The sequence below is a fragment of the Haemaphysalis longicornis genome, unplaced genomic scaffold (assembly GCF_048455015.1).
Source record: "Haemaphysalis longicornis isolate Haplotype H1 unplaced genomic scaffold, Haemaphysalis longicornis Haplotype H1 scaffold_5, whole genome shotgun sequence".
Taxonomy (NCBI): domain Eukaryota; kingdom Metazoa; phylum Arthropoda; class Arachnida; order Ixodida; family Ixodidae; genus Haemaphysalis; species Haemaphysalis longicornis.
In genome coordinates, this window is record NW_027526385.1 from 98,715,914 (window position 1) to 98,731,051 (window position 15,138).

Here is a 15,138-nt window from a genome sequence, read left to right on the forward strand (position 1 = left end):
CTCTCTCTCTCTCTCTCTCTCTCTCTCTCTCTCTCCCTATCTCTCTCTCTCTCTCTCTCTCTCTCTCTCTCTCTCTCTCTCTCTCTGTCTGTCTCACACACATCCCGTTACTTGAATGCTGACGGGCAGTTAACACACTCACAACTGTCTCTAGTGCTGACCTGTAATGCGCCACTCCTGCCCGTATTACGTCACTGGCGCGAAATTTCTGCTTTTCTTTCGGTTTTAAAAAACTCCTTCGTGGCTGGAATGAAGCTGAGTGAGTCACCGAAGCCAACTTCTTTCAAATTCTACAAAGTTGTACTCCGTCTTCACAGCCCCGACACGCAGCAGCTGTTGGGCGAACGATTAAATCTTCAGGACTTTAAGGAGGGAGATGGGGAGGTACGCATTCATAGCGACGGTTTTCTTGTACTTATATTTGGCGCCGGGAAAAAGACGCGTCACGGCTGCACATGTGGCAAGTTTAGCGGGGAGGCAAAGCGTGACGAGATTTCTCGGCGTGCTAGGAGCCTCGCACACTATTCATTCGCGGTGGGATTTTAGCTACTGCTCCGCCGTCATTTTGTGGGAAGTATGCAACGGAAACTTGGGTGGAAGAAGTTTCGTTACACTTGTACTTGCTTCACGTGCGTGCGTAATTGCAAGGGCCTTTTGTAAACGTTTAAATCGAGAAAAACAAAACAAATGCATAACGAAAAACATTTTAAGACTGGCGCTGTGTAAGGTTTATTTCTTTCCTTTTTTTAACGCGAAAGTGTTTTATTCTCGGATACACGAAGATTTCACATACGTCATATCCGTCACGGAAATGACGACAGTATAACGAAGCAAGCGGCCTGTAAAGGTTGCACCCCTGCACACGGGGTCTTCTTGCGGGGAAGCAACCTTTAGAACCAAAGAGTACGTTATACTTATGGTTGTTCGTTTTCGGGTTTTATATTTTAACACGAAAGTGTTTCATGCCGGGATACACCAAGATTTCACTGACGTCATATCCGTCGCGAAGATGACGCCAGTACACGTTTGCCGAAGCGACCCGCCAGCAGAACGTCGCTCGCCAAGCACACCCACAAAGCAGGCGCCGTCCCGCAAATCATGCTCAGCTGCAGATTTCGCTGCACATTCACTTTATTGTTTTACCAATTCCTCTGACAGAGGAATCGACCACAGTGTTTTCTTTTGCCGTACCCATTTTAAAAATATTATCGCGCGAATTCCGACGCCACCGCTACGAGTGCAATGTGAAGACGTTCTCGCCACGATGGTTCAGTGGCTAAGGCGTTGTCCCGAGGACGCGCCGCGCGCAGGTTCGACTCCCGGCCGAGGCGGTCGTTTTCCTACGAAAACTAAACGCTAATAACGGCCGCGTGTCGAGATTTCAGCGCTAATTTCAATGTCCCCGCACGGTCTAAACCGTCAATCCGTATCGCTTCCGCGGTCTGCCTCATCGCCCATGTTCAACTTCGGCGTGCGTGCTCGGGAGCTTCGATACATTTTAGTGCAACCCTCTGGATAGTCTTCCGTCTTGCGTCTCCTCGGCAGTTACGTTGAGCTTGATCCCACAAACTTTTTTCGATTCGATACAACGAGAGATAACTCGTTCCCCCGGATCGTAACGATCTATTCGCAGTCTCCTCCGAAAAACGCATAGCTAAGTCCGTACATCGCGTATTGCCCGTGAGGATAAGCGGATACTACCGGCCATTCCTGTTGTGTTTCTTCCTTGAACGCGGCGGTGGTCTCAAGGCGCGGAACATCGTCGTCATCATCAACATCAACGCCTTCCTGCACGAGCGCGCACCGCGCGAGACGATAAGGATCGGCGCACTGTGCGAACACTTCTCCCGACAGATCGATGGTGGCGGTCGAGTCCCGGGGTGACGTGCTCCCACCTCGGGGTCTCCTTCTCGGGGGCGCACTGGGCCGTTTCCCACGCCTCGTGCTGCCGCTGACCAGCGGTTCCGGTTTTCCTGTTAATTTCCTGCTCGTCGTCGTCGCCGCCGTCTTCGCAGCAGCGTCAGTCGGCGGCGGGCCGACAACGGGACGCATACCAAATGCCCTCGTACCAGTGCGTGTATATACAGGTTTCTCTGGCGCCACGGCGTGATCTTCCTTGCCGTTGTATCGCGGTGCTGTACGTACACGCGCGCGCTCACTCAGCGCGGGGGTGCTTATAGCATATGCAGGCGCTGTTGAACGCTCGCGAGGACTCGCGACGGCAGCGGTCGGAGATGCGCCGGGTCAAGGAGCAGCCTTGGACGCTGCTGGCCTAACGCCGCGCGATTCTTTCTCTTTCTTAAGCCTCCTTTTTTCGTGTTCTTACCCCGCAAGGTACCGTTGTCGTGGTTTGCTTTTGTGCAGGAAGCTGCTGCGCTCGGCTTGCTCTTCCGTTTTGTTTCCGCGGTGTGAGGACGGTATTGGTCCGACCGCCACACTTACACCTGACTAGCTAGTCGTACGTCTGGTCTGTCTTGGCTCGGCCTCTAGTACCAGAAACTGCCAGGACCGGAAGTCCATGGAAGCTTATCGCTGTTGTACGTTCTTGGAATCCGATCGCTATCGAAGTTTAACTTTTCAGGGCTAAGTAAAAATTCCCTAAGATCACATTAATATATTTTTTTTGTTAATGTCGCCTGTCTCTGCCAAAACGAATCGGTGGTTGCACAGCGAAATCGGCATCTTTCGCGTTGCTTTTATGGCGGCGAGAGCAGACTTAAAACTACGTCTCGCTGAGGAGGCCTGGGAGAGACGCCTGTGAATACGAAGTGGTTGGGCCAGAAATGTCATCCACCTACATCGAGGTTTTAAACAACGCTGTGGAAATCGTAGGTATTCAGTGCCACGATGCGTACAGTTTGCAGCCGACGCTGTTTTGACGGTACTGGTTAATTTCGTAGCTTACCAGTTGCCAGAGGTTACTTTGGTGGCGGCAACTGTTACTTTGGCCGCAGTCGCTCCCAACACCGTGCAGAATCGCGTTTCAGCAACATCGTGCACATTTAAAAACAACTCGTAGTGCCATCTGGGTTGTACCGTAAGTCCTATATCATGGGTCCCCCGTCAAAATATCTCCGTATCGTGTTTCTTCTAATAGCCGCAGTTTTTGAAATGTTTCCAGCGACGCACACACACATAGCGTTGTTAGCCTTCGCATCTGACAACCGCTTTTATCACGCTCAAACAAGGAAATTTCGACACTAGAATTAGCGTCGTTTCTTTTTTTCCATTTCGTGGCGTCGCTTAATCGTTCCCTTCAATTCCTCGGGTCACATCTCGCTTCGAAAGCTGGCCTTACAATTAAGCGGCTCGCCCCTTGGCACCGGTGTTGCTGGCGTCTTCGCGCGAGTCGGGTTTGGTTCTGGTGCGAGTTGATGCGTTGCCCGTCGCTTGACCATGCGTGCGTCTGGAGGATCTACGTCTTGAGCGAACGGAAGAAATTATTCCCAAGACCCTTAATTGGCGTGTCACTTTCCCACTTCGATTGCGACCACCCCGGTCAAGCTTTGATCAAGGAAAGTGCCACCGTTGTTGTCACCACCACCCTGCACTTATCTCATCGCCCTCCAAGGACGGATCCAGCTTTACGCTGGAAGTTGCCCCTCCCTCTCCTCCGCGCCATGCCCGTATCTTGCCCCCTTCTAAGCCAACAATCGGCGCTCGAAGCACTCTTTTCCGATGCCCCCGGCGCATCCTGTTTTTCCGCGTCCGTACGCGTTTCCGTGGTTCGGGGAGGACTACAGCTTGCGCTTGTGCTTTCAAAACTCTCCCCATACGTTCTGGGAACGCGTTCGGCATTGTTGGGACTCTTGTTTCGGTTGCCTCCAAAAGGGTCTCGTGGAAGCAACATGTAGACGTTCGAAGCGCACGCAAACAAGGGCTTAGCTAGAAGCGAGGGACGCTTGCTTGCTAGGATGTACCTCCTGACTGCCGGCTTTCTCGGTAGAGGGGACATACGAGGGGCTAAGACCGTGAAGGTGGTGTAAAGGTGAAGTGTTCTCAGGGAGTCAAGGGCTTTGGTCATACACATCGCTGCGGCCTGCTGCCACGCGAAAGGTAAGAACGCGGCTTCCCCGTGTTTGAGTTCACGATTTTCTTTTATTTGGACACCCCTTTCAGTATTCCTCATATCGTTCGACGTCATGTCACCGCATCTGACTTTATCCCGTAATTGTTAAACGTTAATGACCACTTGCCTGAGCTATCAATTCTGCGTCTCCTCTTATACCGGCTGACCACTGTCTGGTATGTTTCTCGTCCCCGCACGCCTCGTTCAGTTTTATCGCGAAATTTACTGTACTGTCACAAATGGCACCAAGTGACCGTGTAGGCCTTCTGTTTTGTAGGCGTTCGAACATTAGCGATGTTATTGCATCACCTCTTCGAAACTTTTGGTTTGCCTAAACGTCTAGGGTGGTCCCTAGAACAAACCGCTGCTTCGGGTACGTATCTGGTCGGCACGGTAGTGTTCGTCGCCTGATTTTTGATCGCAGCAGTGACCGAACTCCTCGTACTTGTGGTTACACTTGCGGTCTTGCACCGGGTAAATTCCCTGGATCTGGCTGTTAAAAACGCGATTGCATGGCAGGAAGAGAACGAAATTCACGCAACGCCTTCAGTCATTGAAAAAGAAAAAGCGTTCGGGTTTCGTGTTACAACAGCATCCGCCAACTGCGCGCTTCGCCATGCTCATAAACACATCGTGCTTGTAGCCGCCGCTTCCCCACCCAAGTGTCACTTAGCACCGCCTTTCGAGCGCGTCCTTGTCCGAACGCCCCCGGTTGACGTAAGACGCCTTTGAGCCGCGATGCGCAACGATGCGCGGTGTTTAGTAGTACACTCGCGAAAAATAGTCCGCAGCGTCGCGGGTTGTACAAAATATCGCGCTGCGCCCACCATCACATTCGAACGCGCCCCTCGCGCAACTTGGACACGTGTTCGCGGCGCTGGCCTAATCCGCGCCAACATCTCGCCATTAATATACGGCCGACGCGTTTCTCTATTGGTCAGCGTCCAAGTAATAGCGCGCCATTTCCTCTGCAGCCTTTTCATCGAAGCGAAGGCTGCTATTACAGGCAGAATTGTCTGCCTCTGCCGCCTCTCCTCTTGGCCGTCAGGTGTGTTTTCACTTTTTCGCGCGGCCCTAGTAACGCTCGATTCATCTCGGACATGTTTAGTCGACGCGACAGCTGCCGCTTGTTTAGGTAGTGCTGAGCCAAGGCTGCGCATTCAGACGTTCGCGTTCAAAAAAGCGAAGCGGGAAATTTGAAATGCGTACAGCCTGTCTTCGCGTTTGAATGTGCGCGAGTATGTTTACACGGAACGAAAGGTTACCCCGGCTGATTGATTAATTTTGTCATCTCCGTCGGAACGAAATGCTAGAAGCCTTGGTTTCGGTTTGTTGGAAGTTCGTCGTCGAGCCGGATGTGTGTTTACAATTTATATGCGCATGAGATGCGGCTTTGCCAAAAGGATGGGCGCTGTTTTACGCATTTCGGAGGCAAATCGTAGAGATTTGTCTTCGGGAAATAAGTTGTCTTTATTTCACCCAACTGACCTTTCATAGAAGTGTACACCTACCTTCAGGACAGGCATTAAAGAAAACGAAAACGTTGGCGCACGCCCTCTGGCTCGATCAATTGCAACTTAAAAAAAGAAGCGATGACGTAAGCCAATGTTTAAGTGAGCATTCAATTGCAGACGTCGAGATAGACGCGGTAATGAAGTGCTTGCTCGCCTAGCGCGCGGGCTCCAATGTTCGGATTCTCCCCTCGAAACTTCTTTTTTTTTTTTTTTTTTTGGACGTCAAGGTTCTCTCCTCTTTCGTCACCTCTGTTCGTTCGTCGCCCTTCCAAGGGCCGCAATTCTGCTTGACCGGGCGACTAAAAACAGCGCTAATTGAATGATGAGACCCAGCTCCTGGCAGCCGATAACGGGTTTCTGGAGACGTCTCCGCGCATCGCCGCGCTTGATTAAACCGTGTCAGCTTATCCACAAACAGATTGCGTGTTGCCGGCTGTATTCAACTTCCCCTATCCAGCTGGGGAACACTCACACTATATATATATATATATATATATATATATATATATATATCCCACCTGCTGACGTGGGGTGCTGACGCCTCAGGGAGTGTACAGCAGCTTGCAGTCGCGCCTTTTTGTATGAAGCCGGTGACAATGGGAAGGTCGACAACGTGCGGATCGTGTCGCGGGAAACTAGGAGTATAAACGTGCAACACCGGATGGCGGCCTTGCCGCAACACTGAATGTGCCTTGAGGCACCGATAGATATTAACGCAAGCAAGGTTTTGGTTTGGATGTGGGTATTGGACGAGGAGAAAGCCGATGAGCTGCGGAGGTTACGGGAACATTCGGCGGTCGGCTGTCTTTCGGGTGCGTCGTAACGTCGGGACAGTTAAGGTCGCTGTATACTCCTCTCACAGCTCACCTTACCGCGTGTTTCTGATCAACTGAAATCAAGGTTATTCTTCTCCAGCAAAAGAGAAAAAATGCGTGCAGGAGGTACAGCTTCACAAACGAGGGTCCCAAGCTAAAAAAAAAAAAAAAGACCGTGAAGTCAAATAAGTGTCTTCTACTTAAATAATAAGTGTTTGGGGGGGGGGGGGGGGGAATACGAGTTCTGTTTGTTCAGGGTTTTTCGTAGTTGTGTGTTTTACCTCATGCAGTGGTAAAGTTTGGTTGCTAATTATGCGCGGTATATACCAGATTTCGTGGCGTGTTGAGGTCCACCGTCATCCTTACAGCGCTTGCCCTCTTTCGACGCACAAAGGCGCTGTTTCGCCCGCCTGGAAGGCTCAAATTTCATTTCGTCGCTAGAAAAGCGTTCGTTTAATGTACCAGCTCGTCTCCGTTTAGCAGAAACGAGTCTCGCTTGCCGTTATATTAGAAATAGTTCGTGTTTCATCTGCAATGCTACGCGCGCTTCCGCACTTCCATTTCGATGCTCATTTAGCGCCTGGTGTACACCCTTAGTCGTGCCATTCGAGTTGGTGTCGATGGTGTCAAAGGCTCCTGTAACTACTTTCGTTTGAAAAGCTCCCACAGGCGCACATCCTCTCCACATTGCCGGCCAGCTAAATGCTCCCCCGAACCCCCCTTTAGCCATCTCCGGAATGAACCTCGCGAACGCGCCACCCGGTCAACTTCAGCAGCACCCACTGCGCATGCGTGGAGCGGGGCGTATCTTCAAATGCAGCACATGTTCAAACGTTCAGAGCGTAGTATGCGGACACGGGTCGGGCGTGCCGAATAACCGCCGGTGCGCTCACACACGAGGGAAGTAGCTCCGACTCATTTGAGCATGCGAACTGCATCGTGGTCTGTGGGCGTAGGAGCAGCTCCCCGACAATGCACGCCCACTGTCCCTGGCCCCTCGGGCTGTGACACGAATCCAGACTAACCTAACAACCTGGAAATCCATTGCCGCGCTCCTCCCCCTCTACCTTCTCGCTGGTTGTCTGCTGGCGCCAAATGCGCGTTCCGTATTCACTGGGCGTCCTGTCGCCAGACGTCTCTTTTGTGCTCGCCTGATAACGTCTGCCGCCTTCTCCTCGGTTTGTTGCTTTTCCCGTTGTATTCTCTGCGTTGTATTCTCTGCAGGGCGCAAGTGCAAGGCGGCTTAACCGGATCCAGTGAGACGATAACGGCACGCGAAAGCCCTTATCTGCTAAACCCTGCCCAGAGGAGGGGTGGGACAAAACGGAACCATTCGCGTGGGAACGACCGCGAGGGGAAAGTGAATGAGATACGCAAAAGACTCGAGCGGTGCACGTTACGCGAGTTGGTTACGTACCGTGCGACGTCGCTCTTGCGTCGCTACAGGGGTGGCCAGATAGAGCGCTGTGTCACCATCGTGACAATCGCCATCCTAATTAGGTCCAACGCATGACGAAGGCCGCTCCCACTGAGCTCCAGCCGGCCGCTCCTGTCCTGTCGTCCTGGATGGATATTGTAGGTCGGGACAAAACAGGAAACTTTCCGGGGTTCCGTGTTTCAAAAAAAGAGGTGGGATTTAGAACTTGTTGGTGCTTCTCGGTAGAAAGTGTCAACTGTGCGAACCACAAAAGACCCATTGGTAGCGCTAGGACATGCATAGTCCTTGCCACGCCCCTGTCCATGTATCCCGCTCGCTCTGTCGGTCGCTTAATATAAAGTTACACTTTTTTTTAAAATGATGTGAAGTGAAAAGGATTGTAGTCCTACACCTGGCCTATGAAGCGTGCATTTGTGTAGCCCAGTCAGAAATATTTACGCTGAGCACGAGGTCGCGGGTTCGATTCCCGGCCGCGGCGGCCGCTTTTCTGATGGAGGCGAAAAGCAAAAATGCCCGTGTGTACGAGATTTCGGCGCACGTTAAAGATCCCCAGGTGGTCAAAATTAATCCGGAGCCCTCCACTACGGCGCGCCTCATCGCCTGCGTTGCGTCGGCGCGTTAAACCCCCACAATCAATCAATCAAGAAAAATTAACGCACAATGGAGGGCCAACGATGCCGTGCGTGTGTTGTATATTCGCGCCCCCAAATGGTCGCAAGAACCAACAAATGGTAACGCCGTTAGCGAGTTTTTAATTGAATGAGTTGGGTTGAATTCTCGGCACAGCATCAGTGAGACGGGACGTTATTGCACGGAATCACTCACAGGGCCAGCAGAGGTCGGGAGGTTGCGATAAGCGGAATTTAAAGTCTTCCTGCGGGCGATTCTCGTGACGCCGTTTCAATCTGCATTTCATATATCGCGCCCGTTACCTTCGGACGGAGGCGAAAAGCAAAAACGCCCGTGTGTACGAGATTTCGGCGCACGTTAAAGGTCCCTAGGTGGTCAAAATTGATCCGGAGCTCTCTACAACGGCGCGCCTCATCGCCTGCGTTGCGTCGGCGCGTTAAACCCTACAATCAATCAATATCGCGCTGTCACCTCCTTACTATCGTAGCATGCATGGCCGAGTAGTTTGGCCATTCGGAGATTTAAAAAGAAAATCGGAGTGAACCCGCGGTTGCGGGGTCGTGATTACAGTCAGCTGGTTTACCCTGTGGAACGCTGGAGCCGGAAAACCCGTTAGAATCTTCCCAGTATCCCTGCAAATCGAAGAAAGAAAATGCGGCCGAAACAAGCCGCCCATCTCGACAGGTTTCCCGACTCGTATGTTGCATGCGCCGGGCGTTTTTCGTCTGGCGCTGAAGGAGCGCCCAGGAAGCACTTTTCTTTCTCCTCCTCTTTCTTTATTCGCTGCTCTCTCCAATCCGGGAGTATTTCATTCCCCGTCGTCTTCGTTATCTCGCCTGGCAAGACATGTGAACCCGGTTTTATATTGGGTGTTGTGGAAAGTAGAAATCGCAGCCGCAGGGAACGGGTCCGGGCGACGGTCCGGCGGTTGTTACCGGCTGCCGCGAACACCTCGTCCGATGAAGTTTGTCACCGTCGCGACAACGACAGCGACTGTCGTTCGCTGCGCTCATCCAACCGGTGTGTGGTAGCCCACACGCGTGCGATCCCTGTCGGCGTGCCATGCTCCTTTGCAGCAGCCTTTCTTTTTCGACTCTTAAGTTTGTTCAACAAATGTTGACCCTCTCTCTCTCTCTGCTTCGAGGCTGATGTTATCGCTACATTGACACTAGACCATCGTGCCGCAAACTTTGGTCAATATCTTCAGGAGGCTGTAGAACTGACGCAGAGCAGCTTATATCGTCGTCATCGTCTTCATTTTCCCCTTCTTCTTTCTTTTTCTTCTTCGCCGCCTTCACCGACATCTTCCTGTTAATGTCCACTGCAGGACAAAGGTTTCTCTCAAATATTTCAAAATATTTCTATCCAAACTTTGCCGAGTCCATTCTTCGCCCCCGAATTTTCTCACTTCATCTCTTCATTGCATCTTCCGTCTTCCCTTATTTCGTTTGCATTTAATTTGCGAACAAAATGGACACCTCCCGCTATTTAAATATCCTGATTTGCCTAAACGGTATTCATCACCTCTTATGCCTGACGTCGCGTTGAGGCAGGGCCGCGTTTGTGAAGGGACTCGCCGCTAGGTGAGACTCGAGAAAGAAAAAAAAAAAAAACATTACTGGTAAATGTTTGTTGTCGCGTGTCTTTGTGCAGCGGGTCGCTTGTTCCGGCGTGGAAAGATGAAAGGAAGCTGTCGGCAGGAACAACAGTGTGCGTCGACAGGAACAAACAAACAATGAACACGTTCGCCGCGAGCATGTCGAGAATTCCTGCCATTGCGGTGATTCGTGGCAGCCAGCAACGAGCTCAGTTCAGTTCGGCCAAGGTCGTCCGCATCGGGGTGTACGGGACCTTTTCCGGTTTTGGGGGGGCGCCCCCCTCTCGCGTTTTTTTTTATTATTATTATTCAAAGACGTCGTTTTTCTTTTTCTTTATCCGTGCTCCACTATACACGTCGTTTCCTCGTTCCGTTTCAGTGCTGGAGTGCGCGTTGTCGTTGTGAAATGAAACGACATTCGGCAGGGAGGCGGCCCGGGAAAAAAAAAAAAAAAAAGTTAGCAGACGACAAAAAAAGAAATGTAGCAGACGATAAAGAGAGGCGACCCACATCCAGTTGGTGTGCGCGCCGTCTGCAGCCGCTCGTGTGCTTCCTTTTAGCCTTAGGGTTAATTGAGAACTCGCGGAGCTCCTTGCCGTTCTTTTTATTCCTTCAGAGCGTCCTTTTCTCTATATATTATTGCTTTAACGCGACCATCTCGCACTTCGTGAGGATGCCGTTGCGCTTCGCCAGTTATCCGTCTGCTTCAGCCTCCGAGCAGACGACACTTTTCCGTCTGCATGCACCAACTCCCTCCTCTTTTTTTCTCTTTTGCTGGCCGCAGACGACCGACCAAGCGGGGACACTTCCTGAGTCCGTTATCTCGTACACATCGGGGGCGCGTGTGGTAACGATTTATCAAGAAGCGATATGTGACGATGTACGCCCCCTTAAAGAGATTGCGCTAGGGTTGAGTAATGTTTTCTTCGCTTTGGTCGACGTGCTTGTGGAGCTGTTCGACCGCAAGTCTCGTACTTGGTAGATAGGGCCGGCTCGTTACGAAAGTATATAGGTGCACAAGGATTAAAAGGACCATCAAGACAAAATGCGTCCTTGTTTAACTTGAAAGAACTAACTAGCTTTTTGGTAACTCTATGAGCTCCGTCCGAGCCGCGAAATGCGCTTTTTAATCGAAAAAAAAAAAAAACGTAACGAAATATGCATTGAAAAACTTTCAAATTTCGCGGTGCTCGATCTCAAGTCAGCAGTGACGCAGCAGAGGATACACTGGGCCGCCTCGATTATCAGTCCCGGATCGTCCGCTAACTGCCCGAGACGCGATCCGGCGCTCGATTTTCCCATGTATTTCTATGGGACCTCCGGTCCGGACGCAGTCCTGGGACTGCCCGCGGACCGTCCAGGACTGGTAAATCGAGGAGGCCCAATAATAAATAGTATGTTCGTATGTTATTAACGGAAGCTTGTCTAGAGAAGGCAAGCGTGGCAGGAGGCGGCAGAAAGTTAGGTGGGCAGATGAGATCAAGAAGTTTTTGCGATGAAAAATTTGGGCGCAGTTAGCACAGAACCGGTACAATTGTAGATCTGTGGGAGAGGCCTTTGCACTGCAGTGGGCGTAGACAGGTTGGTGATGATGACGATAATGATGATGATGTTAATAACATCATGTTAGCATTCAAGTGACTCAATCAGTTGCACTGGGAGCTCACTACAATTGCGCAGTCGTGCTTCGTGGCAGTGACGTATGTCGACGGCGACTATTCGCACGAACCCTTTGACGCCATTGAGACTCGGGGATAATGTCGCTACTGCTTCATCTTTTTTTCAACATCTAGATTATTCGATCGAAATTAGCGACACAATTGGAATCGTTGCTGCCGGTGCAAACCAGTCTTTTTAATGAACGAAACATGTATATTGTTGTTTTCCAAGCAAACCGAGCTCCGAGTGGCGGCTGCCGCGGATCCGAATAGCTGACGAACTTGCGGACCTCCGCGCTGAGTGAACGACCTCGCAGGCGTTCCCACTGGGTGACGTGTAAACGGGTCGTTTGCCTGAGAACGGGAGCGCACGTAAGCGGCAATTGCACGAAGCGCCAGATCCTATGGGATCCGGCTCGCTCACGGGCGGTCTGTGCTGTTGCGTGCTTCCAGCGATTTTACTGCGGCGGCATACTTTGGCCGCTCGCGTGCGCTGCTATTTCGTTTCCGCCACACTCGAGAAGTTCGTGTGATTTTTCCCGCGGGTCGCTTAACAGGGCGTGTCTCGTTCGCGCACTTCCGTCCAGACATTAAGCCATTTTCGTTGAGGCCATTTCTGGCGGAAAGAAGACAAAAACGCTAATGGTAGCTTATAACCGACCTATATAACTCGAATTTGTTGCCGCTTACATTTGATTATCCACTTTGTTGGGATCTTGGCTTGGCTGTTGGCTGCATTCGGCTCAGCACTTCGGAACATATATCCAGTCCTAGCGGAACAAATGCACATGCAACAGAAGTAACGAGATTTTTAAACCTGCGAGGCAACCCACATCCGATAACACGAATTTTCGGGCGTTTTTTTTTTTTTTTTTTTCTCTTCTCGAGACCCGTCCATGGCCAGGTTTAATGCAGTATTTTCTGCTACTGAGGGCATTTTTGTTTTGCTTGTCTGAAGTTGAGTTCAATTCGTTCGGCCTTTTATGTAAGGCGCAAGCGTTACGAATACTTTCAGCTAGGCTTTGTAGCTAAGCCACTTCGGGTTTTAGTCTGTGAGGTCTGATGGCTGAATTGAGCTTCAGATATTAATGAGGTAAACACAGGAAACATTCGTTATAAAAAAAAAAGTCCTTTGGAAAAGTTACATTTTGTTAAAATTGGATATAATTTGGTGTTAATGAACTGGAGTGGAAGTAATAGCTAATTCGATGAAACGATTCCGTTATAACAAACTTTTTCTGTATACGAGCTTGTTTAGCCCGGACCTCGCCACCTGCGCCCATTGGTTCTTTGTGTCTTTATCGTCCCTTATATTGCGGTCGCATCGCTTGGAAGCCGTTGCACGTGACCTTTTTATCCGACCGCGGACGGCGGGGCGTCTAATAACCTTGGGCCATCCCCCAGCCGTTTCCGTTTTGCATACAAGGGATGTAGCCTCGTGCGCGCGGCATATGACCCGCCGACGGATTGCGTGTTGCTGTACGGGACCCCGGCGGAAAGCGATCGCCGCAATCATGCACGCAGTTCACACTTCTGCGTTCACGGCGGCACGGCCTCTCGCGATTCCTCGATTGCATTGTATACCAAGTTGAACTGTCCATCAATTGGTCTTCTTCCCTGGTTCGCTACGGCGTATCGGTTGCCGAGTTAACTGGGGGTGACCTACGGCCCCCTGGCGGCGGCGTCCGCCGGCCAGTCACGGCAGATGGCAGACGATGCGGTTGTGAGCAGACGATATCAAACGGTTTCGCCTGCAGCAGCTCCATTAGCGCGCCTACAGAATGGGGACGCGTGGCTTACAAGCGAGCGAAACAGAAACGCTGCTGATCGCTCGCGTAATGGCTCGTTGTTAACGCTCGCGGCTGCGTATTTTCGCTCACGCGCGCACGATCCTCCGCGAGTCGTCATTGACCTCACTGCGGTAAACCTTGGATCAATACCGTCTGGCCGCGGCCCCGATATTAAGATAAAACACCCGTCTTGCGTAACGCTCGTGACGGGGATGTGCGTTTTACCTTGAGCTCCCCTTCCCGCGGCGATTAGAGCCAAATTAGTCCTGACACCTCTGTAACCTTAGAGCAGCGGGAAAGCCTGCTGACCATCCTTGAAGACTAGAGGAGACCAGTCGCCAGGGTGCGTTTGGCAGCTAGAACGCAAGTACTCCTGGACTGAAGAGTCCCCCCACCAGCGAGCGGCCATTACACCTCCTTCCGCTCTGCTCAGGAAAAAAATTTCATCATCTGTTGCAGTGGCAGCGAAAAAAAAGCCTCATCCTTGAATACTTTCAGGAAGCAAAACATTACTCCACGGAGTTCACATACCATCATTGTGCCGTTTCCATGTTTTCCTTCTACTTTCATGTAGGCATTTGTCGGCGCCTGGGATCCAGTATGAAAGTCCGGTCTTTAATGCAACTCGGGGGTCCAGTATAATTTGTTTCAAGCTGACGTCAAGCGGAATACAATGCGTCTTTAAAATTTCGGCGGCGCTGATAACATGACAAAATCTAATCCTCGATTCATGCATACACAGCGCCGCAAGAGGATAGCGCTGTCACGCTCGGTTCATCTCAGCAGTGTTTGCATTCTGCATGTATCCGGCACTCAGTATACGTCGGCTGCCGGCCTATAGCACCCCGCCGGCGTTCGCGCCAAGTTGCTTAAGACTTCACGTCGACAAGCGTACGGTGCGGAGTTGTTCTCTGAGGGTTTCTTCTCCGCAACACTTGTCCGCGGGAGTTCCCCTCGAAGAAGCCTTCGGACGAACGACCTCAGCTACGCGCACGAAGCAGCTCGGATCCTCTCGCGTGACATAGTGCGCCGGAATTCGTGTCCTCGCCGAGGTAGTAGCTTCGCAACCCCCGCACACGCTCTGTGTAACGGGTGCAACAACTGAAATGTCGTCTGCTTGCTTAGCGAGCAGCAGCAGACGACGCACGAACGTCGCAGGCGCGCTGGGCGGGCTTCCTGAGGGATCTTCTGCAATGGGACTACGCGAATTCGCCGCGCGCGTGCGAATTCTCAACCCACTTTACGTGTCCTCGTCGACGTCCGCGCTTGTGGCTTGCCTGCCGCACGACGGGAGGTCGCCGGTTGTCTCAAGCGACGAACAAGCGTCGGCGGCGTTTCGTCCGCAAACAGTGCACGCGGGCGCTCTTCTGCGTACACGCAATTCCTGTCTCTGAGTTGTAGCAGCCTCCTTTTAACGACGTTTGTCTACGGCGGGAGCATCATGGGAGGTCGTTTCGTTGAGTTGCCAAGTGGCGGCGGTCACCTTGGCCTCGTGTGCCGAGCGTTTAGTTGCTCAGCGCGGTGGCGGGACTCCACACGTGGGACAGATTAAACAATCGTTCGCCGCTGTAACCGGTGAAGAGCGGTGTGTGTGCATACACGCACACTTTTGCCGTCCGTTGTGCCG

General features: G+C 51.7%; 1 protein-coding gene across 4 annotated transcripts in view; it reads left to right on the top strand.

Moving 5' to 3' along the window:
- The window catches only part of Mical-like (MICAL-like protein), a 163,384-nt gene that overhangs the window by 96,324 nt on the left and 51,922 nt on the right, over positions 1–15,138 (top strand). Inside the window, exon 1 of one of the 4 annotated variants that reach the window (XM_077670977.1) lies at positions 3,904–4,056. The exons of the other annotated variants lie outside the window; for them this stretch is intronic. The gene's annotated coding sequence lies outside the window, so the exon portion shown is untranslated. Of the gene's footprint in view, positions 1–3,903; positions 4,057–15,138 lie in introns of those variants that run through there. 4 annotated transcript variants of the gene reach the window in all.